This window comes from Micropterus dolomieu, linkage group LG20 (genome assembly GCF_021292245.1).
Source record: "Micropterus dolomieu isolate WLL.071019.BEF.003 ecotype Adirondacks linkage group LG20, ASM2129224v1, whole genome shotgun sequence".
NCBI classification, from domain to species: Eukaryota; Metazoa; Chordata; class Actinopteri; order Centrarchiformes; family Centrarchidae; genus Micropterus; species Micropterus dolomieu.
In genome coordinates, this window is record NC_060169.1 from 10,640,407 (window position 1) to 10,666,249 (window position 25,843).

Genomic DNA, 25,843 nt, shown 5'->3' on the forward strand with positions numbered 1-25,843 from the left:
GACTTCTAAATCACTGAGCCTCGCCTCCATGTCTATAAATAAACTACACTTATTACACGTACCATTACCGCTAAAGGAGGCAGAGGAGTAACTGAACATCTGACACACCGAGCAGGAGAAAGTAGGAGAGAGAGAGGGAGAAGGAGAAGCCATCGCTAGCTGCTAAGCTAAAGTCGCTAACGGCTAAGCTAAAGTACTGTATCGTCAGCTACCAAAACTTTAGAACAACTATGAGATTGAACAGCAGTCACTAAAAGATGGAAAGAACTGTGAGTGCTTAGGCAAAATTACTGTAAAGAATAAGTGTTTAGCGGACAGTTGGCCGCTGTAATCAAACAAATGTAACTGTTATTTAGCGAGAGCAGCGCAACACGGTACCAACACACAAGCACCGGAAACGGAAATGAGTCGACACGCTTACCGCAATACGTCAGCAGTACTGTCTGTTTGTTTTCTCCAGGGGAACTTCAGTGTGGTATGGCAGACCATGGGTAATTTCACTGAGAAGGCTGTCAAACTGACGATGATTGAGACCTCTGGCTCGGATGAAATTATCAGTTTGGACAACCACCTCCATGACGTGATCCATTTTTAATGACTTGCAGCATAATGCCTCCTGATGCAAAATGCAATGAAATGTCCAAAAATCACCCCCTCCATTTGCGGCTTGTACTTTCTCTCTGAACTTTGTCACAACACCTGCGTTTTTCCCGATCGTTGACGGCGCACCATCTGTAGCCATGCTTACGGCACAGGACCAGTCCACCCTGACTCTGTCCAGCGCTCCAACGACGGAGCGGAAAATGTCTTCAGCTGTTGTGGTGTCGGTCATAGGCACCAACTCAAGAAACTCCTCTGTGACAGTGTCAAGTGTCATCATCTCCACGAATAAATATGGCCAGTTGAGCGACATCCGTAATATCAGTACTCTCATCAATTGCAACAGAAAATGCCAGAAATGACTCCACTTTGCATTTCAGTTGGCTGTCCAAATCTGCCGATAGTTCCGAAATCCTGTCTGCCATGGTATTTCTCATCAAGCTAATATTGGCAAAAGCTTGTCGCTTCTCAGGACACACAATTTCGGCAGCCTTCAGCACGCAATTTTTGACGAACTCCCCCTCACAGTACAGCTTTGATGCTAATGCTATTTTGCTAGCAATTAGGTAGCTGGCTTTCACTGCAGCATCACTGGCCTCTCGGCTCCGGGTGAAAACAGATTGCTGTTTCCTCAGACCCACCAACATTTCATTTACCTTCTGTCTTCTCAGTTCTCCGTGCAAGCTGTTGTATTTTTCGCCATGCTGAGTTTCATAGTGGCGTCGAATATTAAATTCCTTGAGCACCGAAACTTGCTGCATGCACACCAGGCCCACGGGTTTCCCATTCACCTCCGTGAACATATAGGAAGAGCTCCATTTTTCTTGAAAAATCTGACACTCTGTGTCTACTTTACTCTTTTTTGAGACATTTCGCTGATGAGGGTGCCAGGGCCAACAGAAAAGCGGGTAAAACGATAGAACCAAACGCCACAGACCCTGAAGCTCAGTGCTACCATCTGCTGTTAGTTCCGCCGCAGTGTTGCATCATGTTGTCTGCTCTGACTAAAACACTGCGCCCATAGCGGACAATATAGGAACTGCAGATTTTAAAGAAAATGAAGTTCATAATTTTTATGATTTTTTTCATATTGCAGATTTATCCCCCGGGCTGGACTGAACACCCTGGGGGGGGTTTGACACCCCTGGTCTAAACTATGCTGATTCCCCCTTCTCAGCCATGGGTTCATCGGTTCATCAGTTGAATCCTCTTTTTTTGTTTTTCTGTGCAAAACATCCCACACACAAGTGCAACTAGCTGACGACAACAGCCTGACTGACCTCTATATCTCACGTTTTCAAAATCATCTAGTGTTCAGCAGGCATCAATTCAGCAAATGCTGCATGAGTTTGGGGGGCCCATGGCAGATGCTTAGTTGGCTTATAGAAAGGGCCATCCCTGATCTGAGCCATCATAAGGTCAAAATTTATATTTGTGCAATACCTACAAAGCTACTGATATTCCCATCAGCCTCAACTGAATTTAAGTAGCTAGTAGCTATTATGTCAATAGATATAGATGTTTAGTCATGTTTCACCCTACATTCTTAAATGGTACAGTAATATAACTTGGTATTTAATTTAAATCTGTTGTCAGCTTCTGTCTGCTAAAAAGGCATTTAGCATGGCAATTAACAACCTGAAAATGAGAACTAGAATTGTGCTCCCTATAATGAACACACTCGCAACAAGGTAACTTAAAAGTGATATAAAAACTTAAAAATTACTTCTTGCTATTTCATCATTTTTTTCTCTTGAAACAACCCCCCTTTCACCAGCCAGTCCACCCACCACAACCACCACCACAATCCCCTCTCCTCAATCTGTTCATTCTTGCTCTTTGAGAGCAATCATAGTTAAATTTAGCCTGCTATTCAGAACATTCTCAGGGAATGTCGTTCTCAGTGAATTTTAGTAGAACCTTAATACCTATAGGAAAGTATTCATTTCTCTCTTCATAGCTGCTGATAGCTAACATGCTGTAGGAATATAAGTGTGGGATAAGAGGTATAGGTAGAGGCTGACAGACAATAATTATTCATTTTTAGTTAGGCAGCACCCTGCAGTGAGAAGGTCTAAAATACAATGCATCAAACAGAAGACAGAGAAAAGCAGATTTTTAAATCTCCTGAGGCTGCCAACAACATTGCAACTGATTTAATATGAACTAAAATACTATGTGCTCTTTCTGGTAAATTTCAATGTAAAAGCATTTTGGTGTGTTTTTAAATAGCTATGTGATGCTGTTTCCGTCAGTAGGTGTTAAGGGGACAATGGCATGTCAAAATCTTATTTTAATCTTCTTTCCAATTTCACGCACCTGGGGATATCAGTACAGAGCTCACCTCTTCATCATTTCTCTCCCTCTCTTCTTCTCTAATCAGAAAATGGGTGTTATGGTTGTGTTCCATTGATAGAGATTGTGTGGCTAGGGGATTTTAAAGTGCAGGGGATCCCTCTGGGTAGCTCCCTGTCACCAAACCAGGAGATGAAGCTGCAGTGGCCTTCCAACAGATTCCTCACAGACACGCACAAAGAAGCACACATTAAAGGACATCCACTTCACACATACAAGTACTCAACACAGTTACATACATGTGCACACACATAGAGTATACACACACAAACATTTTAAATGAGGCATACCCCAGCTATAGTATGCTTTAAGCATATAGCAAACATACACTTGTACTGCACACATAAACACACACAACTTAAATGCAGCATGTGAACCAGTGGATGACATTAAATGGGGAATTGGTGCACTATTTCTTAATAATAAATACTCACTAACACACACATACACAGAAAGAATATACACATGCAGGAATAAAATGAACAACAGATATGCATTAGAACATGTGAACATTTTTTGATCATAGAAATAGTCCAAATTGAAAAAGAATCAGTGAAAAGGTTTAGATGACCTGACCCCTTAATCATCAACTCCCATGCACATAATAATTCAGTCCAGCTGATCATGGCGGTTTTAGTGTATATTTATAATATTGATTTATTTTGTAAATAGCGTGATAATTCACATATTTCAAATGCCTTCTTTGTTGGTGTCTTTGAGGATGTACAGAGTGGCGTGTGTATGCATGCATCTCGTCTCCCGGGTTAGTGACAGTTTACTGCTGTCTCTGAAGGGCTTAATTAAGCCTTCAGGTGTCTCTGCTTTCTGTCTTTTGCTTCACTCCATGATGTTTGTATTTTGTGCTTATTCTTTACTCTTTTCCGCCCCTCTGCCAGGCATCTTCACGTTCAGTTTTTTCAATGCAGTACCCAGTTGTGTATCTGCCTCTCACTGAAGGTAAGAATTTCTCCACTGCATTCAGCCTGTCAGGGGGTTGTTGTCTCAACTGGGCAGCTCACCTTAGACAGACAAAACACAATAATTCTCTCAGAGGAGGCAGCCTTCTTGCCAAAGGCATTTGGACAGTCCTGCTGTCCTACTCCCCTTCTTGTCAGTAACACTGAAGATACAAGACTATGATTTTGTATCATTTTGAAGGTGTAATCATACTAATTTTCATGAAGAAGACATCAAGGTTGTTATATTAATTTGTAAGTGTGTTGTACTGGAAGCATCACAAAAGTTGATGTACTGAACTCTTCTCCTGTTGCTGTTTTTACCTTTGTGTACTCTCTGACCACACACTTTGACTCATCCTCTATAATGCAAAGAGCCATTATGTGACTGTATTGATCATACTAATGAAGCAAAAGAGCAACGTATGCAAGCAGACGGGGAGGTCAAGCAATGACACAATTGACAACCATGCAACAAGGACAGGAGTGATTGCAGTGTGTGTGTGTGTGTGTGTGTGTTTGTGTGTTTGTGTGTTTGTGTGTGTGTGGCATGCCTACTTGCATGTGTTAAAGAGGGTATCTTGAGGATAAAACACACAGCTATTGGTGCGATAGGTCATATCCAGTTCAAATACGCACACACACATGCACACAGAGAGAAATCCAGCACACACACATGCACACAGAGAGAAATCCAATTCCTAGAAATGAATGTGACTTTTATTTAAGACTCCTTGCTCTGAGACACCAGCGAGCAGATGATATGTGATGGTTGATGGGTGATGGATGCTGTCACCTTGTGGTGTCCCTGCTGGGATGGAGGTAAGGCGGGATGGAAAGAGAGCGAGAATTATCTCCACAGAGTTCAGAAAATACGAAACAGCGGAAACAAAATGTCAGAGCTGGGAATTGTGAACAGACGGCAAAGCTTGTACGTGGTGATGTGCATGTTTTGTGCAAGTGTGGTGGGTGTGAATGTCAGAGGGGAGAAGTGTTTTTCCCCCATGCTACAGATAAATCACATCTATCAGGCAGATCGCCGTATAAGACATGAGATACGATGGAGATACACCACACATCTGCTGTTGCTTTCCTACGCTAGGGAACATTACCCTCCTGGAGCTACAAGGCTGTAATTAGAATCATAAAACTTACTCCAAGTCCGTTAGCATGACTCCCCTGGTGATACAGATCTGCAATCAGCATTTATATGCCTGACTTTACTTTTGGCCTGGCTGTATTGCTATTGGTAAATAATGAAGTGATAGTTTGTTCTATATATGTGCAACTCAAAATATGACAGCAAGGCTTGATATACATTGCTCTAACAAAAACAAGGGAACACTTAATCATCACAATTTAACATCAAGCTAATTAAACTCCAGGTATATCAATCTGTACAGTTAGGAAGCATAACTGATTGTGAATCAGTGTAACTTGTTTTGGTGCAAATGAAAGTGCACTAGAGAGGCAAAACAACGCCCAAAAAGGGAATGGTTTTGCAGGCAGTGGCCACAGACAATTGCTCTTTCCTTAACTTTCCTCACTTATTGTTCTCTAGTTTTGCATTTTGCTAGTGGCCTTGTCACTCCTGGTAGCATGAGGTAGTACCTGCAGCCCATTCAGGTTGCACAGGTAGTCCAGCTCCTCCAGGATGGCACATCCATACGTTCGACAGGCTACAGACTCTTTTAATGTCGTTGAGTATTTTTCAAAGTAAAAGCTCAGTTTGACTCCAAATACAGCATTACAGTAAACAAGTTTCTCCCGCTTTTATTTTGTAGGCAAACCCACTAAAGAGGAAGTGATTATGTGAGTAAATGTTGCTGTCATGACTGAGATCTATTTCGCCACTATCAAAGTATTTATTTATATTTTTTGCCGCTACCAAGGCACCATGATCTGACTGCGAGCTAGATATTATTGTTGGCGGGCAGTTTTGACGAGGATACATAATCACAGAGAGAATGAATGTGTTTCCCTTGTCAATGTTTGTAAAAACTTTATCTATTATGTGGTTATGTGGTAATAGTGACAATGTTTCACACTCTTGGCTTACATTTTCCATGTTATCTGTCAGTAGCCAAGTCACAATAACATATGGTTTTACTAAATAATTAAGTAAATATAATTTCTTAAAAAATATACCTAAAGAAACCTCATTTCTTGACTAGCTACTCTCTGCTGCGATTTTAGCACCAGAACGCTCACCACACATCAGCTTGAGGCAGAGAGGGAGGTAAACATTGAGCCAATTACTATGGGGGATGATTAGATGGCCAGATGGTGAAAGACAGGTTGGGAATTTTGCTATGGCACCGGGGAACCCCCTACTCTTTAATGACCACAATGAGTCAGGACCTCGGTTTAACGTCTCCTCCGAAGGACGGATGAGAGACACCTTTTGTGCTGTGTCAGCCACCGTAGCTATTTGAAAGGGTAGGGGGCAGTGGTAGACTAGACAGATGGTCGCAATTCACAACCCTTACCACTAGATGCCACTAAATCTTACACACTGAACCTTTAAGTTTATATGGTTAACTTGTTAGCAAAATCTTCCTGCACATCCAGCAGATACAGAGCAACATTACAACATTACAATTGACACATTTTAGAGTCCACCTGAATATATGTCCAATAATCATTTTCTTTCAGCTCCAACTCCTGAGGGGAATATTTGCTGAAAGCCTGCTGCAGTTGAAAAAAAAAATCACCAGTGAGAGCGATGAGTGAACCAAAACAATAAGCTGAAAGATACTACAAACTCTGTAGACTCAGGTGTTAATTCCCTGTGGTTTCATCCCTATGCATTGTTAATATCAAAATATTGATCATACCCGCTATAACTCATAAGCTTTGATACTGCTTTGCTTGGGTGTTTTGCTAAAGTGCTAAAAGCTGTTAAAAGTTGTCATATCTGGTACAATTTGAATGGACCATTTTGGGTTTAAATGATTATATATGGATAGTCTGACAGAGATACATAAATATGATTTTGGGTGCACTCTATTTTGCACTTCTCCTTCAGTATTCAAAATTCCCAGTTGACTACCAGGGTCCCATACAGTCCCAATACATTGTAAGCGTAGTTTTAAAAGTAAATCAAATGACTGACATCCCTGGTCTGGATGTTGGCACTACAGACCCACATTGTATTAATGAGAGAGGGGAGAATCTCTGTTTGAGAGGAGGGAGCTGGTGGAGGGTGGTGGATTCCTGCTGACTAGCAAGATGAACAATAAAGATGAGCTCCTCACTTTGTAAAACACACACACACACACACAGACGGCTGTGATGATACCTGTAGTTTGGTTCACATTGGTCAGACCAAAGGGGAAACACTGATTGTTGCCTTTGACTTTTCATTTATTTTGTCTTCACACGTAGACAAATGAACCATATGCTGTAAACATGAAGTCACATAAACTGACACATTCACTGCACAGTTTTGGTGACCTATTCTGCCTCATCAGATACACACAGGTCCACACTCAGCAGAGAGCAGACATGCGCTGCTGGTTAAATTTATCAAATTATACAGCCATATCATAACTTCAATAAACTTCTGGAACTTCATTCCACAACTGAGGAATATTTACTGACATTGACAAGAAAGATCCACCATAAAAAGTTAAAAGATTATTACTGTAATCACATAATTTACACAAGCAATCCAACATTGACTTCTGCCCTCTTTCATGTGAGAATGATTGCCATTGGTAGAGTAGGAGAGGCTGAAATGGGAGGCCCACTCTGTATTAAAGCAAAGACAGGAGGCTCGGTGAGATTTCATCAGATTCTTTTGGATGAAAGAGTCTGCTTGACAGAGAGATTTAAGAAGCCGCCCTAATTTATCACAACCTGCGAAACTAAAGTGAAACTTGATAGCAATTTGCCTATACTGTTTAGTCATAACATTCCCATGAAATCATTGCTGCCCTGGATTGTGAAGCAATACTTTATGTCCAAAGTATTCAACGAGTTTACCTTTTTAGCTCAGTAATAACGCTTAATATTCCCAAAGATAAAACACATAAATGCACTGTGCCTTCTCTTGAAAGTAAATAAAACTATTGATTTGTGTGACTGTGAAATCCCTCCCTACTGCATATTTTGGCTTACCAGTTGAATCACAGCCTGATATCATTTCGTTTTAGAGCTGTCTGAAGAAGTGAGGACGGCATCTCTTTAATTGCAATAACTGTTAACTAACTTGTGTTTTATTGATATTTGCTCGCATGTCATATAAGAGGATTAGTTCTACGATAAAGCCATTAACACATCTCTTGCCAAAAATGTTGATCTTTTAAACAGAAACAGTGCTTTTAGAGGGGACACTGTACAAATAATTTACTTTTCATTCTTTGAAAAAAGATTAATAACATGTTTATCCGGTTATGTGATTACAGTTCAATTAATAGCAAAAGGGTGTTCATTTAGTAGTTAGTTCATTTAAAAGATTATCGCAATTAGTTTGACTCATTGGCTATTAGTAGCACTGTATAACTATTGTAGTGAGTTTCAGTTAGATCTACTATGCTGAGTTTGCATTGCCAATAATATTACTGTGCAGTCAGAACTGAATTTGAATTGAGAGAAAGATGGGGAGTGGGCTGGGGTGATGCAGAGAGTCTGAAGGAAAACCTGACAGTGTGTGTTAGCCTGAGGGACTCCGAGCTATCTTTTATTCATACTAATTAGCTTCTAACTAAATTAACTTCCTCCTCCATAATTTGCAGAGAAAGACATTTCTAATGTGTACCATTCCTGACTGTGCATGCGCGCACACACACGCACACACACACACACACACAGCATGAAGAAATCTAATTTATGTGTATATATGTGTGCATATGGGGCAAAAACACTGATTATGTATAACAGCAGTCCATTATTGTTCTGCCACTCCCAGTTTGCACAGATTTACAAACACATCTTGTAGATGAGCAATATTTATACAAATGTATATGAAAACACTTTTATTTAATGAGATATAATCAAATGCATGCTTCTGGTGGAAATATTTTATCTTTTGCAAATTTAGGAAACTCCTTTCATGTGTAGCTACATAAAAAAACATTTTCGTATTATCAAAGGATCTCTGTTTATCCATGTATCATGATGCATTATGTTTAACAACACATATCGGCTGCAATGAGATTTGTTTGCATGTCAAGGAAAGAAATCAAACAATGATGTCAGAATCTGAATCTGAAGGAAACAGCCACAAGGGACCTGATTGCCAGTAAGAAATAAATAAATAACATAAATAAGAGACTGGTAAATTAAATGAAGACCTATTGAGCAAAATGTTACAAACACAGTAGCTAAATAGTATGCCAAACAAGAACAGTTTGAAATCAAGACCAGGAAGAAGGCTGAAAAGATCAGAGAGAACAAAAAGGAAATCCAATCCCTTTGGTGGGGGACAGTCTGGAAGGAAGACACAGTCGGGGTCACACCTGTCTGCAGGACAAAAGCAGGATCTGAGCTGCCCTTGAGAATGATTTGAAAAAGGTCAAGACAATGTGGGACAGAAAGTGAACCAGTCAGAGGAGCCGGTTATGGAAAATGACAACGTTATCTCCAGCTTCATGAAATAAAGACATAAAGTAAGGAAACCTTGACCAAAAGGTGTAAGAAAAATATTGAACTGAATGAGAGTGTGCGGCCATGGAAGTGCAGTGATCTGGAAGAGCAGAAGAGAGTATATGAAAACTCAAAGCTCAAACTAGTGTTAATTCAAATCATCCAATTTCAAGTACAGTGCTTCAGTGCTCACTGGTCAGCACCACAGCCTCATAGAATAAAGGTCCTGGCCTCCAACCCGGCCAGCTGGGGTCCTTCTGTGCAGAGTTGTTCTCTCAATGTTCCCCATGGGATTCCTTCTACCATCCAAAGACAGGCAGACTCCCCAGGTTCCTTGTTAATAAACAGTAGTTCACTGAATTTCAAATAAACTGTCTCTATTAATATATTGTGGATACTGTACAGCCACATTAAAATATTAATTATTAATTAATTCATTATATTAATATGTATAAAGTTATACTACATTCATGGCTGTTATGAAGTACTAGTAGTAATTCTGTTCGCTAGTAGAAAAAGACTGTAGTGTAACTGTGCTGCGTAGCTGCCAAGGATCATTAAAGAACATTAAAAAAACATGACACTTAAATGTTTTCACATTAAATAATTTAAAACATTTATTTAAACAAATTATCTTGTGTTTTTACAAATGAACTGATTAGGTTACATGTTTTTTAATGTATAGTGTGCATAAACAAAACAACTGAAAACTTAATTATACAATATATTAAAGGGATTGTTCACATTTAATTCAAAACTTCCTCATGCTGCCTTACTTCACAGATTTTGTAGGTATTTTTAAAATCCTAACTTTAAAATGCAATATTTGATGACAGACTATAAATTAGCTGATATGTTGGTTACCAAATATTTTAATTACAATAATCTGTATTGTCAGAACAAAAAAATCCACAGCAGAGCGTGTACTGTATATATAGAACAGCACACACTGAAGAATGAGCTCAGTAGATATCCCAGATTAATAATATTTCCACTTTTTCAGAAACTACATTACTATGTATAAGTGTGTGAATGCACGCGTACGTGCGTGCATGCGTTTAGCACAGGTGAGAAATTTACTCCCTTGCTGACAAAGAAGTGGCAGAAGTGGAGAGTTTCAATTGGATCACAAATAATTCTACTGTATTGAAGCACTCAGCTGACCCTGAGATGTACAGGGCATGCACTACAAACACCTGGCTATCATTTCACAATGAACAACAATCAACTATCAAAATCAGGGCTGGGCGATAAAATATTTTTTATATCATTCGATATCAATAAGTCAAATCATTATTTCTTTCAAGTTAAAAGGCTGATTTTTATTCCTGAATGAAAGTCAAATGGGTAATTGTGGTTTTAAACTATTCTTTATGGTCAGAACATGACAAACACTTGCCAAACAATCAAACAAATATGCATGAGTAAATTAAATAAAACAATTTTTCATTTGATTTTCCTCAACAAAATAAATATCTTAATAGAAAAATTAAGTGCTGATTCATTGAATCATGTGTGTGAGTTACTTTCTGGATGGTTGAGGTACATTATATATATTTTTTAAAAATATAATATTTCACTGTAGTTACTTCAATTTGCCAAAAGGAACAGCCAGGTTCAAGCTCCACAGTCTTGAGCAATCATTTAGGAAGAAAAATGTGACCTGTTGTGCTGCCCCTTCATTGTGTAAAATCAGCAAAGGGTTTTTTCTCTCTTTTCGACGTAGTCCAGTCTCGGACCCCTCTTCGTTCTTCACATCCAGTGTCTTGCATTTTTCAAAATCATATCATACTGTGGGTGGAGAGATGGTCAAAATGGATGTTAGATAACACTTTATCATGCATCTGTTACATGATTTGGAGAGTAATACTTGCATGGTCTAAAATATAACACCTTGTCAGAACTCCAGCTGGTTAACATTCTGACCTTTGTATTATAGATGTTAGTTGATGACACAGGGCAACACTGTTGTGATGAAGCTGTATAGGCTCATCATTCTGTTAATAAGCTTACAGTGCACACATGATTACATCCATGCATGTTTCTGGCCCCCACTCCCCACTCAGACACCCCCACTCATCCAGACACACATCCCCAACCCCAGCCAGCCATCAGGCCACATGAATCCTACCATACATGCATGCATACATACACCCACAGACCTTGGCCAGCGACAAGTAGCCCACAAGTCACAGATGTCTGTATGAAGGGGAGGGTAGGGAATAATGAATATTGAGTAACTGGACTCAACTCATATTGCCTCCCACTCTTACCCTCCAGCCCTTTACCCCTGTCTCAAAGCCAACCCCATCCTTTTCCTCCAGATGGCAACCTTTGATCCCTCTGGCACGCTAGAGTCATCAAACAGGAAGGATCTCCCAATTATTAGCATCAGTGTTGAGAAAATGGCTTTTGCTGTTATTCCAGCAAAAACGTCAGACTAAAAACATCTGATTTCTCCATTACTTTGGCAGAAGTTGTGCTTCCTGTTGCTATGGCATCATAAAGACTTATAATAATTGCAAGTCAATGTCACGAGATCTGCTATTTGACAATTTGACTGGTAATTATGGTAATCGGTAATGATGTGTGAATTTGTAAGGATCTAACATGCCTACATGTGGCACAAGCATGGTGACAGATTCACAAGTCCTTGAATTATTTGAGCAAATTATATTCAGAATAAATCAATTCTGATCTGATCTGCAGTCACAGGACGGAGATCCTGTTTCAACTTTGTTGAGTGTATTCAGCCATCTGCTGTAAATAATGCCATTATCACTTTGAAAAATGCAGGGCAAAAAAAAATTATCAAAATCCTGGAAACTATATAAGTTTCACTTGGTTACGCAACACGGCGTTGCTAGTTTCTGGTGCTGTTTTTATGCAGAAATCCTTTGGGTCTGTACAAGGCTTTTCCACTCCCGTTGGACTGCAATTAGGCTGGTTGGAGTGATGTGGTGCCAGAGGCCTTAGTATGAGCTACTTCACTCAGGTCCTCAGAGAAATAACAGAGCTTACCTCTCTCTAACTCTTTCTGTCTCACTCAACATGCTGTCAGCCCCTCTCTTTGACTTTCGCTTTCTTCCTCTCTTTCGGTCTCATCATTTTCGTCTTGTTCTGTCTCTCTGTTTTGCTCCATATTCTGGTCCTTCTCTCTCCTTCTCACCCTCTGTCTGTCTGTCTCTCTCTCTCTGGTTCCCCCTTTTGTGTTTGTTGTTTTTCTTAGCTAACTGATTTGAATAAACTGCCAGGGTCGAAATTAATTATTGATTATGGTGCAGACTTCTAGAGGATGAGTAAAGTCCTGTTAATCACGCCTTGCAGTAGGTTACAGTTATCTTTTAATTAGCAAAGGAAAAGACCACACCAAATCATTAAGGCTCTTTTCCTGTCATGACTGCTTCAGTAAGACGCAAAATAAACTTTATTTCACACTTCAATCACACCCATGCTTCCTTGCTTGTTTGAATAGATCTTTGACCTGTATCTTTGTTCTTCACACATAGCACATTAATATTGACTGAATAAGAGTTTCTCTTTTATTTTCATTTTTGTGTTCTGCTCTTGAAGAGATGTCAAGCTGCTCACACCTCCATCATATTAATATGTTATTTTGTCTTCTATAAACAATTTTTTTGAAAAGGGAGTCTGAATTGCCAGTAAAACAGGTGAGAAAAAGTCAAGTAGCGAAGACCAACACAATGCTGCCTTCTTTAATGAAGCTTCTTCTCTCCAAAAATCCCTCTCTTGGCTGGCCTGTTGTAATACCTGTATTGTCGAATATGGCTTCATGTTCCTATAAAGTACATTTGATTATTTTAGCTCTCTCCTCTTTGGAGACTGAATGCACTGGTTATCATTTTACACCAGGACACCAACATAACAAAGGCCTTAGTATCTCTCCTCTGACAGTACGCAGCAAGAAAACAGAGTTCTTGGGACTCAGAGTATTTCCAGAGCACAGCCTAACAAACATACTTACATTTTAATCTGACCAGGTTTACTCATTTTGCACCAAGCTGTTATGTTGTGTGCTCTAGTGTCTTTAATTTATTCAAAGACTACAGCTTAATTCCCCATTGCCTTTGATTGGTAGCCATGGCACAAGGCAGAGGTAAGGAGTCTATTGATTTCCACTCTCCCTTCCTTTCTTCACCCTCCTCTCTGACGAGCTAATGCAAACTTGTGGTACGTTAGAGAGTGGGAGAAAGAGATGAATGGAGGTATGGCAGGATGTAACAAAGAGGGGAAGCAGCAGGAATGGTGGGAAATGAGTGTGATTAGGTGGGAAATATGGTTGTTGAAAAGAGAGGAAGTTTATGAAGGTGTGGGAAAACAGGAGGATTGTGAGCAAGATATGTGAATGTGTGTGTTTGTGTGGCCTTTGTACAGGTCTGTTCTTGATGTGGGGATGCAGCGATTACTGGATTTCACTATTAGCCGCGCTTTGAAACATCACTGTTAATTAATCGTAAAGGCTCCGCTACACCGAATGTTTCTGTTGCACAAAACCAAACTGTTAAAACTTGCACAAAATGAAAACATGTTTTATCATTGACATGGAGGCTACTACTACACACTGGCTAAACTATGGCAGAGGGACCAAACTGTGAAGCTTTATTTCCATCAAAGAAACAGCTAAAGTCGGCAGTGGGGGAGCACTTCGGGTACACCAAGACTGAGCAGGGGCCTCATTTGTAAACCGTGCATATGCCACTTCCCTACACTGTAAACCCGAATAAGTAAGCAGTACTCAAAAAAATTAAGGCAATCGTTTGCCACAATTTTTTTGAGTTTATAAACTCAAAAGTCAGAAGTTTCTAGAACTTAAATATTTAGAGTTTGAGTTACATATACTTTTTGATTACTGTTAGATAAAATTACTGAATAACATAACTCAAATATTTATAGTTAATACAACTCTAAAATATTCATTGGACAGAAATTAATCATTTTAAGTATGAAAACCCAGTGTTTCATGTTCTATGAACTCAATATTTTAATCAATAGTTTCTACTAACTCAAAAACATAGACTTCCTCATACACAAATAATTTACCCCAGAACTTAAAATATTAGTGGCAACTGATTGCCTTAATTACACTGAGTACTACTAACTTAAAAAAAACAAAAACATGTCAAATTAAAAGTGCAAGTCAATATTTTTGCCTATTTCCCATGTCTTTTTAGGACAGATTGAAACATAAACAACATTTGAAAGAAAGAAAAACGTCTAATTAAAAAGAAAAAACATACAAAAAGAAATTAGCAATTGCAAAGACGCACTTTGGGACATCTTTTAACCTGCTGTAAACCCAAATGCTCAGTAATTCTCAAAAATACAAGTACAACTCCATTATTACAAGTCAGGTTTTCTTTATTGAACAATCATTATCAAAACTTGTAACATCTCCTGCCATTTCTATATTTCACCGAAACAAACCGTTTATGTACACCAGTACATTCAAACTTTTAGGCACATCTTCAGTGGTTTGCTATCATCAAGACATTATTATTTTCTGAACAAAGGTGAATGCATAAATTAGTTTCTTTGGATAATCACTCACAATTTCCTCTTCGACTACAACAGAAACGCTCTCAGGGTTGACGTGGACCGCAGCAGGGGCGTCGTCAGTGACCACAGTGAGGAGAGCCACAGGCGTGTCAGCAATATCTGGTTCATCTTTGCATTGCAAAATACAAACAATCCAATTATGAGGATAACTTTAAAAGACAGGTTGCAAGTCATGCACTGCTTCGTCGGTGCCCCCCACAAACTAAAAGCTCCAATAACTTTTTTATTGTACAATTCACATTTTAGCATTTTATTGAGATAGACTAGAAGAAAAAAAAAATCTATGAATTAGGGTTGGACCAAGACGATGACTGACAGACATCACGATGTTGAGCCGGCATCGTGATTGTAATCTTAGTCTTAATTTTTCACATTATACTACCCTGTGAAAGCAGTTTTTAATCGCCACGAATATTATTATAATTTTTAAATATACCCGCTTTGCACCTACCTTGGACTTCTCCTCTCCCCACATTCACACACACCTACACATCTGGTCTCTCACTGTCCCACCTCTCTCTGTCTCTCTCCCCCATCTACTCCACTTTCTCCATCAGCAGTATGTTTGATAAAGTTGCCTAAATGACACAGAACTCATCTTTTCCCCGTTTTTTCCACCCACGATCCGTTATCAGGGCAGCAGGTGAGCTGGCTGCCAGCTTATTAATGACATAGCCTTTGAAAATAACCGAAACCAACATCTGCACCCTGTGTGTTGACTGCTGCTTTGCCTGGTCTTACTTGTAAAATACCCATGGCGATTTGTAATGTAATAGGCTACCAAGTTTTTTACGGAGTGAAGTCTGTCAGTCTGTTAAATGCTGGAAGAGGCATTAAAGTTGGTTTGCCATAGTACATTTCAATGATATTGACATTGTGTATGAGTATACTGAGGACTTACATTGCAGGTCTTGAAGAAATCAGTCATCCTCTCGCAGGAGGGCACGAAGGGCCAGAATGCATCTCATGTGTACATCATGTTGTTTCTAGATTGATAATCAAAATAATTATTATACAAATGTTGTTATAGTCTAACAGTTATACCAATGTAATTCTAAAAGAATAATAATACTATTATTAGCAACAACAACTACCTATAAGACAAGACTTACAACATGGCAAAAGATTTGGAAGCCAGTGCAGTAGGGCCCCAGATAGCAGAGGACTGTGGGGCGGATCCGCCTTCAAGCCGGCACATCCGCCGTACGCTCTCCCCCGTTTTGGCCACGCTCACCGGATCCGGTCCGCCTCCACACGGCGCTCTGTCAAACAGACTAACTGCGGACACCGGGCGGATTCGCACATCGGACGCGTCTGTTTCAAAAATTCTTAACCGTTGCTGACCGTTATTCTCACAGACAGCAGAGCTCTTACAGTGGGAATCGGCAGCTCTCTCGGAGGACACGGACACGGTAAGTAACGTTAAACTGTGCTGTCAAAACCTGATTTGTTTGTACACTTGCCTAGCCGGTAAAATTAATAACTTCACCGGTCATAAATAATGTTGCTTTGGTTGCCGTTTTAATTCAGACAATATCCGATTATGGCAAGCTAAATTAGCTCGTGTTACAGCACCTTAGCATTAATGTTAAGCTAGCTAACTAACTTAACGTTATATGAGTTAAAAGTTAACAAAGCCCGATTTGGATGAGATGTTTCTGTCTGTGAGAGGAGTAATTTTAACATGAGTTAACTGCAGTGGTCAGTCATTTTAAGCCAGTCATGAGGGCATATTTATAAGTATAATTCACCCCTCTAGTAACAAGCTAAGATAATCTGATAGCCTAATTTAGATAGCAGCTTCTAGTATAACTTAACCATTAACGTTACTCTTTTGAGTCCGTTTTTAGCTGATATTTGATAATATGTTGTTAAATTGATGCCATTAAAAAGTATGCCGAAAAAGCCAATGTTATTAACAGCAGTTAACCTTACAGTTTGCAATGGAAAGGTGGTTGTACAGACAACTATCGCCTGATGACTTTATTACTGAGGAAAACATGAAATGTGATTATTTCTCAGGCAGGTTCAGTTAACTAACAGTTAACCTTAACTTCAGTGTTTTTTCTGCGACCTTTGAGAGGATTTATGGACATAAATTGGCAGTTTTACATCGGAAATGTCATCCGCGGGAAGTTTACTCACATTGAAAGATACACTGTGCATCTGCAATCTTTCAGATTATTAAATCAACATTTAGGCAAAAATCCCTAAACACTAAGTAATGTTAGCAGCTTTGATGTCAGTTCATGTTTTTTTTTCCTCATTAGGCATTTTTCTTTTCTTCAACTTTGGTTATTGAAAAATTGGTCTTAAATTTAATTCCGTGTGGCATCTAACTTGTTTGCATTATACTGTGCTTTGCTGCAGCATACAGCTCATTCACAAGTGGCGCCAGTCTGATTTGGGGACTGCCTGCTTCTCACCCTTTCCTGCCACCGGTGTAAAGTAAGTAATACAGTATTAGACTCGATTTAGCTGACTAAATTAGTATTTTGTCAAATACTGACAATGGTCCACTTATTTATTGATTTTAATAAATGAACAATTTTTTCTTTGATGTAAGAAAGGAAATAACCACAGAGCTCTAAAATTTAAGCATTTTAAGTGCATGCCTGAGTGAGCATAATTCTTTAGTGTGACAGTGTGAAAAACTGATTCGGTGCACTGAGCAACTTTTGAGTTTTGAAAGCCATGATAGCACAGTCAATGTCCTTATAAGCTCTAAACATCTCTGGCTCAGTGTAACGTTACAAAACATTCAGATAGCGCCATCCCCCTTTTAGCCGACCATGTCGCTGTTTTAAAAGAGAAAGATCAAGTCAGATCAGTTGTTGTTAACAAACGTTTATTCAATGATTTAAGTTGACCAACTCAGTGGACTGAGTGTTAATGTAGCTCCAACAACTCCAACAGAATGAGGCTTTCTCTATTTTTCTCTCTCTACTATTCTTTGTGGGGTTCATCAATAGTGAAAACTGATCAGCATATATTTTATGAATTTTAAGAATCGTTAACATATTATTACACTTCGTAAAAGTAGGTTACCATTTCTTGAAATTCAGCAAAAACGTGGCGTTAACCACGTTCAAACAATGTGAACAGCAAAGTGTCTGAAAAGGACCTTAATAAGTGAATGCATAATTCAGCAACACGGATGTTGTAGGCTAACGTTACCTGCCGAGATTTGCATCCACCTCTTTTCTCAGTATAAATGAGCGTTACCTCCCGCGAGGTGAATGCAATCCACGGCAGGCATGCAGAATTCAGCACAACTGCAAAACATCACTAGACCTTGTTGAAGCAAGTCCTGCTCACGCAGTCTACTAGAGGTAGACTGTGTCTGACATGACGCCACTGTTTTTATTCCCCTATCTATGAAGTCAGCGAAAGTCAGCCAGTTGTCTCGAACGCACCTGTTGACTACCAGTTATAGTGTGCTAACTTCGACAGCTGTTTTCCAAAGTTAACTTAGCTCTTCTTATTAGCTGGGCTCCTTACATGCTTGCTAATAACTGTTTTAAAGATGGGTCTCCGACACTGACAGCGTTGTGTTGGACAGATTTGTGCAGTGGTGTTTATGATGCCAACCATTCAATTCACAGACGGGTCTGTTGTCCATGTTTGAGAGAGCGAGGGGGAGAGAGAGAGACACCAGTATTCTAGTTATTCACTAGGGGTGGGAATCTCTGGGCACCTCACGATTTGATTACAATTCAGAGGGCTGCGATTCGATTATAACTTTTCCCTGGATAATTACTAAGCATTTAATTTGCACATTTAAATCCAAAAGAAACATCTCCTAATTAGCTTAAAAGGACTAGTTTGCATCCCTAATTTACTTTATTAACCTCAGCTCAATGGTCCATTTCTTTAACATTCAGACTCCTCTGAAAACAGACAAATAAAGTTAATTATAAGGATATAGCCTACAGTATGTGTACAGGACAGAGCTGTACACCAGTTTAGTCTAAGCTTGTACCTGATGTTCTCAATCCTTGACTAATAGGTTAGTTAGTAATGACATAACGTTACAGCTGATAATTAACATTACTTCGTTACTAATTTAGCTAACGTTACATAAATAAATAAATATTTTAACGCATTTCAAGGTACCCAAGGACGCTTTACACATAGTTACAGTTACAGAACAAAAAAGTCATTCAGGATTGAATGTCCGGTGTTGGGGACAGAGAGCAAGCCCTTGTCCAGGGGAGATGTTATCTAGCGCTAACAGCCTTCACTCTTCCAGCTGTTGGGGAAACTACAGACTATTATTAACGGACACACAGTGATACGCAGAGATCTGCCGAGCGTCGAGTGTCCCATGCTCGCAGTGTGCGAGTTAAAATCATCACTTGCACATTGATATTAATGATTGTGACATTTTAGTAGGGTGGTCATTCATTCTGCAGCCGTGGTGTGTCAAATACAGGGGGACTCTCTGTTGTGTGCGCTCCACAGACGGTCTGCGAATTCACTTTCGCAAATTCATCCTTTTGCGTTCCGTCAACATTACGTTATCAATTAACTTTTAATAATCGATTTTTAGACATTTGTTAATGATTAATAATCCTCCATGTCAGCATTAATTCTCCCACCCCTATTATTCACTGTGTAGGTTTTCGGTTTTAGATTTGGTGATTTTGATATTCTCACAAGCACCCACACTTCAACCCTCAACCCTGCATACACACAACAGCTCACACCACCTCTTTCTGATTTTCTCTCGCTGTATCATACAGGGACAAACACTTACACGTGGTTTGTCAGCAGTATGTTTTATAGCCAAAACAAAAAAACACTGCCCGCGTTTTGACAAACACATAAATGTATGTAGATTAATGTTGTTACCACTAAGGGAATTTACGTTTAATAAGGAAGCATCCTAGTAAGTTCAAATGATGCCTGTATGTTCCTTAAATACTAAGTAATAATACTAAATAATAAGTATTTCAAATCTATGAAGTATAAAAAGCATCAAGTCTGCATAATCTTGAATAATTCAAAAGAATTATACTAACTCTTATGCAGAGATGTGCAAATTGAAAACATACCTTGGATAGCTGTAGTGTCACTCAATACTTAATCCTGCAGGAGCAGATAAAACACAAAGAATTCCCATTAGTCCAGTTAACAAGAACGTCATCAATTGCTGATTTTTAAAAATACTATATTTTATCATTTCACTTACTCAGCAATACAAGAGCTGCTTTCGCAAGTCAGGTGATTATGGACAAGATGAAACCCCTTCAGCAGGACTCTCTATAGTCCTTAATGGGCACACATATGAACACCAACTTTTTATTAGTTTACAAAATAATGGCCATGTAAACACTTCTCACAAACATGTGATACTGGAATAGTTCAACGTATTTAACGTAGTCTCTAAGAGTAAGTTACCAGTTCAATAGTTACATCTAGCTAAAAAGTAATGCAGTAATACAACATTCCTACCATAAATCCTCCATAACAATGATAATGTTCAGTTTTGGATGAAACTGTTTCAGAGAGTTGTTGATTCGACTGTATGATCATTTTGGAAACTGCAGTTGTGCTGCTGGTAATTCGTAACGTTATCACATGGACAGGTGCTTCTGTTATTTTGTCCATCCCATTAATATCAGAGCCGATGCTAAATAACAAACACTCTTTTTGTGTAACTTAATAATGCAACTCATGTCAACGTAACATTACCACAAACATCTTCCAAAATGAACAAATGATAAAATAGTTTCAATGAAAACTGAGCTTTCTTCACCAGTTAAAAGGTTTCATTACCACAGTGGAAAAATAACGTTACACCTTTACAGATACATATTAACGTTACAGCCACTTAAGACGAGGCAACTAGTCTCTGAAGGGCTGAGGGGAATCATTAGGTTTACAGCCAATAACGTTCACATTAAACTTTTAGCCATGCATCAACACTATTTCAGGAACAGCTTATAAACAAACGCAGAAGTTGACTGTCTCCACGATATAATGAGTTAACGTTAAGTGACAGTGACAGCAGTTCAATAGTGCAAAGTTAACTTAATGTTAACATTACCTCAATGTGAGCCAGCTTACTTCTAGCGTTAGCCTTTCTGTAAACGTAACTGCGTCTGACAACAGAGCCGAAATGTGATAAACGTTTTTACTCACCGGACCAAAGTGCATTCTCTGCCGACTCTCAGGTGAAGGCTTCAGTCACAACGTTACGTTATTTTGGAGCTAATGTCCGTTAACGTTAGCATAAAAGTAACACGCCAAACTGCCTCTACATCCTGAAGCGGTCCTCCCAGAGCACACACGGTTGTAAAATAGAAGTTAAAGAACACAAAACCATTTCTTTCACAGCGCTGCGAATAAATACTGGTTCCCCTTCGAGGGAACTCGAACTGCGTCGGTGACGACACTATGGGAACACCTCTAGGCCTGGCAGGGCTGAATTATGAATGAAACTACTCCAATCTTTTTGGCGTTGCTCGAACGGTAACGTGGGACGGCGTAACTGGAGGCATATAAAGCATGCCGGCACACAAAACAAACCAGCTTTTTTCTATTCAGCAGGCGCTCTGATATGTTTGGTAGAACAAAGCTCCACGAACAACCACTGAAGTTTGTCCTACCTGGAAGTTTGCAGAGGAGATCATGGCTGGTGAGCAGTTCCGGAAATGTGTCTTTCCATGCCCGCGCTACATCATGGCTGGGGACACTCACGAGCTGTGTGTGTCTTGAGGGGGCTGCTTGCGGCCATTGCCCCTGAGGGTGCTGAGGTCTCGTGCGGCTCTTTTCTCCGAAGACAGCCGGATGCGCTCCTCTGAGGAGGATGTCGCCGAGCTCCGCAGAGCTACGGATCTGTCGCTCCGGGTCACCAAGGAGACGGCCCGCGCCATTGGCCGCTCCATGTCAGCTCTGGTGGCCACGGAGCGGCACCTGTGGCTCAACCTTTCGGGCATCCAGGAGAGGGAGAAGACCTTCCTGCTCGATGCACCGGTCGCGACCTCTGGCCTGTTCGACGAGGCGGTGGACACCGTCGTCAGCAGGTTTCAGCATGCCCATGCTCCCTCGCCGGTCTGGGTCCAGGACGGCGACGGCTGCAGAGAGATGGTCCCAGCCGTCGTCCAGCTCCTACCGCCAGAGCCAGAGGCAGAGTGTCGGCTTCTCGGGGTCCCCCTCAGCACACCCGGGACTCGAGGCGGCGCTCTCGCCCACAGCCCCCCGAGAAAACGGATCTGAGGACCGTTCTTCAGTCTCGCCAGGGTCGGGGGACGAGGTCCTGAGGCTTCTAGCAGGAGGTTCGCCTTTGGGGGCGCGGCATACCAGTATTGGGTTCTTCCGTTCGGCCTAGCACTCTCCACTTGCACGTTCACCAAGTGTATGGATGCAGCTCTGGCCCCACTGAGGCTCCAGGGCATCCATGTGCTGAACTACATCGACGACTGGCTCATTCTGGCCCGGTCTCGGGAGTTGCCTGTTCGGCATCAAGATGTCGTCCTTGGCCACCTTCAGCGTTTGGGGCTGCGGCTCAACGCGAAGAAGAGTGTGCTGACAACTGCCCAACGGACTACGTTCCTAGGGGTGGTATGGGACTCAACGTCGATGCGGGCCCAACTATCTCCTGCACGCGTCGAGTCCATTTTGTCCACGGTAACCGGGGTGAAGCTAGGCCGCACCATCACAGTGAAACACTTTCAGAGGGTGTTGGGTCTCATGGCAGCTGCATCCAGCATAATACCGTCTGGCCTGCTACATATGAGAGCCCTGCAGTGGTGGTTGAAAACCAAGGGGTCCTCCCCGAGGGGGAACCCGTTCAGTCTGATACGGGTTACGAGCAGGTGCCTTCGTTCCCTGTCTGTATGGAAGAAACCTTGGTTCTTGTCCCAGGGTCCCACGTTGGGGGCGCCATGTCGCCGGACAATTATTTCGACAGATGCCTCCCTCACAGGGTGGGGCGCGGTCATGGACGGCCGCTTTTCGAGAGGATCCTGGCAGGAGCATCATTTCTCGTGGCACATAAATTGCCTGGAAATGTTGGCGGTGTTCCGCGCTCTGTCCGACCTCCGCGGTCGCCACGTCCTCATCAGGACCGACAGTACGGCAGTGGTGGCCTATTTGAATCACCAGCGGGGTCTGCGCTCACGCCCATTGAGCAGACTGGCGCATCAGATCCTCCTGTGGTTCCAGCAGAGACTGTTGTTTCTTACAGTGATGTATATCCCGCTGTCGAGACAGGGGCTGAGGCCCAGGGAATGGAGACTCCACCCCGAGGTGGTGGAGTTATTGTGCGAAAGGTTCGGCCCAATAGACGTGGACCTGTTTACATCTCGAGAGACTATGCACTGTCCACTGTGTCTGTATGCGTTTCTCCCAGTCCCTCTGAGGAGGGACCTGCTGTCTCAGGCGGAGGGCCGGGTCTTTCACCCTTGCCCCGCCCTGTGGAGGCTGTGGGTCTGGCCCCTGAGGGGGCGCAGTTCCTTGAGGCAGGCCTGACGGCGGGAGCGGTCGAGACTCTGGTCCGCTCCAGAGCTCCATCCACGAGGAGGACGTACGGCCTGAAGTGGAAAGTGTTTTCCGCCTGGTGTAGAGAACGGCCGGTGGACCCAGTTACCTGCCCGGTAATTGCGGTACTGGAGTTCCTCCAGCACCGTTTCCTGCTGGCCTTTCCCCATCCACGCTCAAAGTGTACGTGGCTGCCATTACGGCGTTCCACTCTCCTCTGAGGGAGGGGCCTTTGGGGAGGCTCCCGCTGGTCGTGCGCTTCCTCTGTGGAGCCCGGAGGATGAGACCCGTGACTCGCTCCAGGATTCCCACCTGGGACCTCTCAGGGGCTTCTCTTCGGGATGTGTGTGAGGCAGCTGGCTGGGCCACTCCGCACACGTTCATCCGGTTTTACATTCTGGACCTTCCTTGTACGCCCGGCACCCGAACGCTCTCCTCTTAGCCGTGCCTACGGGTTACTGCACGCTGGGGCAGGCGGAGGAATAGTGGGTATCTCGTTCCCATAGTGTCATCACCGACGCAGTTTGAGTTCCCTCGAAGGGTAACGTCTCGGGTTACGTATGTAACCCTTGTTACATACCCGAGAAGGGGAACGAGACACTGCGTTGGTCCACCACGCCTCTCCCCGCCTGGAGTGCCTTGCTTCATAGCAAAGAGCTGGTTTGTAATGTGTGCCGGCGTGCTTTATACGCCTCCAGTTACGCTGTCCCACGCTACCGTTCGATTAACGCCAATAGGATTGGAGTAGTTTCATTCATAATTCAGCCCTGCCAGGCCTAGAGGCGTTCCCATAGTGTCGTCACCGACACAGTGTCTCGTTCCCCTTCTCGGGGAACACGGGTTACATACGTAACCCGAGACATTCTCTTGAGTTTTGTTAAATAGGTTAACAGTTTGGCTCCGTTACTTGCAAAACCGTCTCCCTCGCATCGGGTAGCCATCTTGAATTTTCTGAAAACGTAAAGTCCCGTTTGGCCGTTAATGACGTCACACGTCAGCGTGCGTCTCAATACCGTCTACTTTGTCTCCCTCTCTACGCAACCACATCCCATTAATGCATGCTACTAACTCAACTTCTCCCCTTTCCTGTAGTCTTGTGCTTTCTCGTCCCTCTCCTCTCTCCTCCCATCACTTCCTGCAGGTGTTTCTTGTTCTGGAGCTGTGGAGTCTGGATCTGTGGCTGCGGGTCACCTGTTGCCCCCGTGTTCCTGTTCGACACCCTCTGCTACAACTATTGTTACTAGTCCTATTGTTATTATTGTTATTATAATCATTAACATTACGATTATTATCATCAACACTACTATAAATATCTGTACCATTTTTCATTTAGTCTATAGCAACATTACCTTTACTGTCTGTACCTCTGTGTGTATATTGTGTAGGCTGCCTCCCTCCCCTCTCTCTCCTTCCATCCCTCTCTCTTTCTCTCTGTTCCTCTCTCTCTCTCTTTCTCTCTGTTCCCCTCTCTCTCTCTCTCTCTCTCTCTCTCTCTCTCTCTCTCTCTTCTTCACCCCCAACCGGTCGAGGCAGATGGCCGCCCACCCTGAGCCATGGTTCTGCTTGAGGTTTCTGCCTCTTGAAAGGAAGTTTTTCCTTGCCTCTGTCGCATAGTGCTTGCTCTTGGTGGGAATTGTTGGGCTTCTGTAAATAACATCACAGAGTATGGTCTAGACCTGCTCTTTAATGAAAAGCACTGTGAGATAACTGTTGTTGTGATTTGATATATAAATTAATTGAATTGAATACTTGAAGGGTTTGATTTAGAAATCCATCATCACTCAAAAACAATGATACACACATAATTAAAACAACCTAACTCATTAAGAAGACTTGGTTGTTTAGTGTATAGTGTACTTATTAGCGGGTTTACAGTGTAGCAAAGGTTGTGATCTATAAAAACAAACTTGACTGGAGAACTCTGAACCATGCATACGCACATAAACTGGAGAAATAAGAAATGGCGACTCCCATGGTCGAAGGATGAAACGGTTTGAAATGGATAGGCCTACTGTAGTGTAAAATAAATTGAAATATTATCTCTGAGTAGTATAGGCTTACAGCCTTTCTGAATAAACAAACACCTGTTTGATTGATTTTTCATGAAGTGCGCAAAAAAAAAACATTGATTAAGATCATTTGCAGCAGAGGACAAATTACATTTAAATTGATGCCGTTTTCAGTCCGTCAGTTGAGCAAATACCAGTGCATAGTTTCATACATTGCTATCACATGTTCGTTGCCTTATCGAGCCAAATGCTGTGCGCCAGTGTGTGGAT

General features: G+C 41.6%; 1 long non-coding RNA gene across 1 annotated transcript; it reads left to right on the forward strand.

The window, feature by feature from the left end:
• Positions 1-16,246: 16,246 nt before the first annotated feature.
• Positions 16,247-24,758, forward strand: LOC123959404. Its single transcript, XR_006822291.1, has 3 exons — positions 16,247-16,489; positions 17,448-17,525; positions 24,706-24,758. It is a non-coding gene; the product is annotated as an uncharacterized LOC123959404 (long non-coding RNA).
• Positions 24,759-25,843: the final 1,085 nt, after the last annotated feature.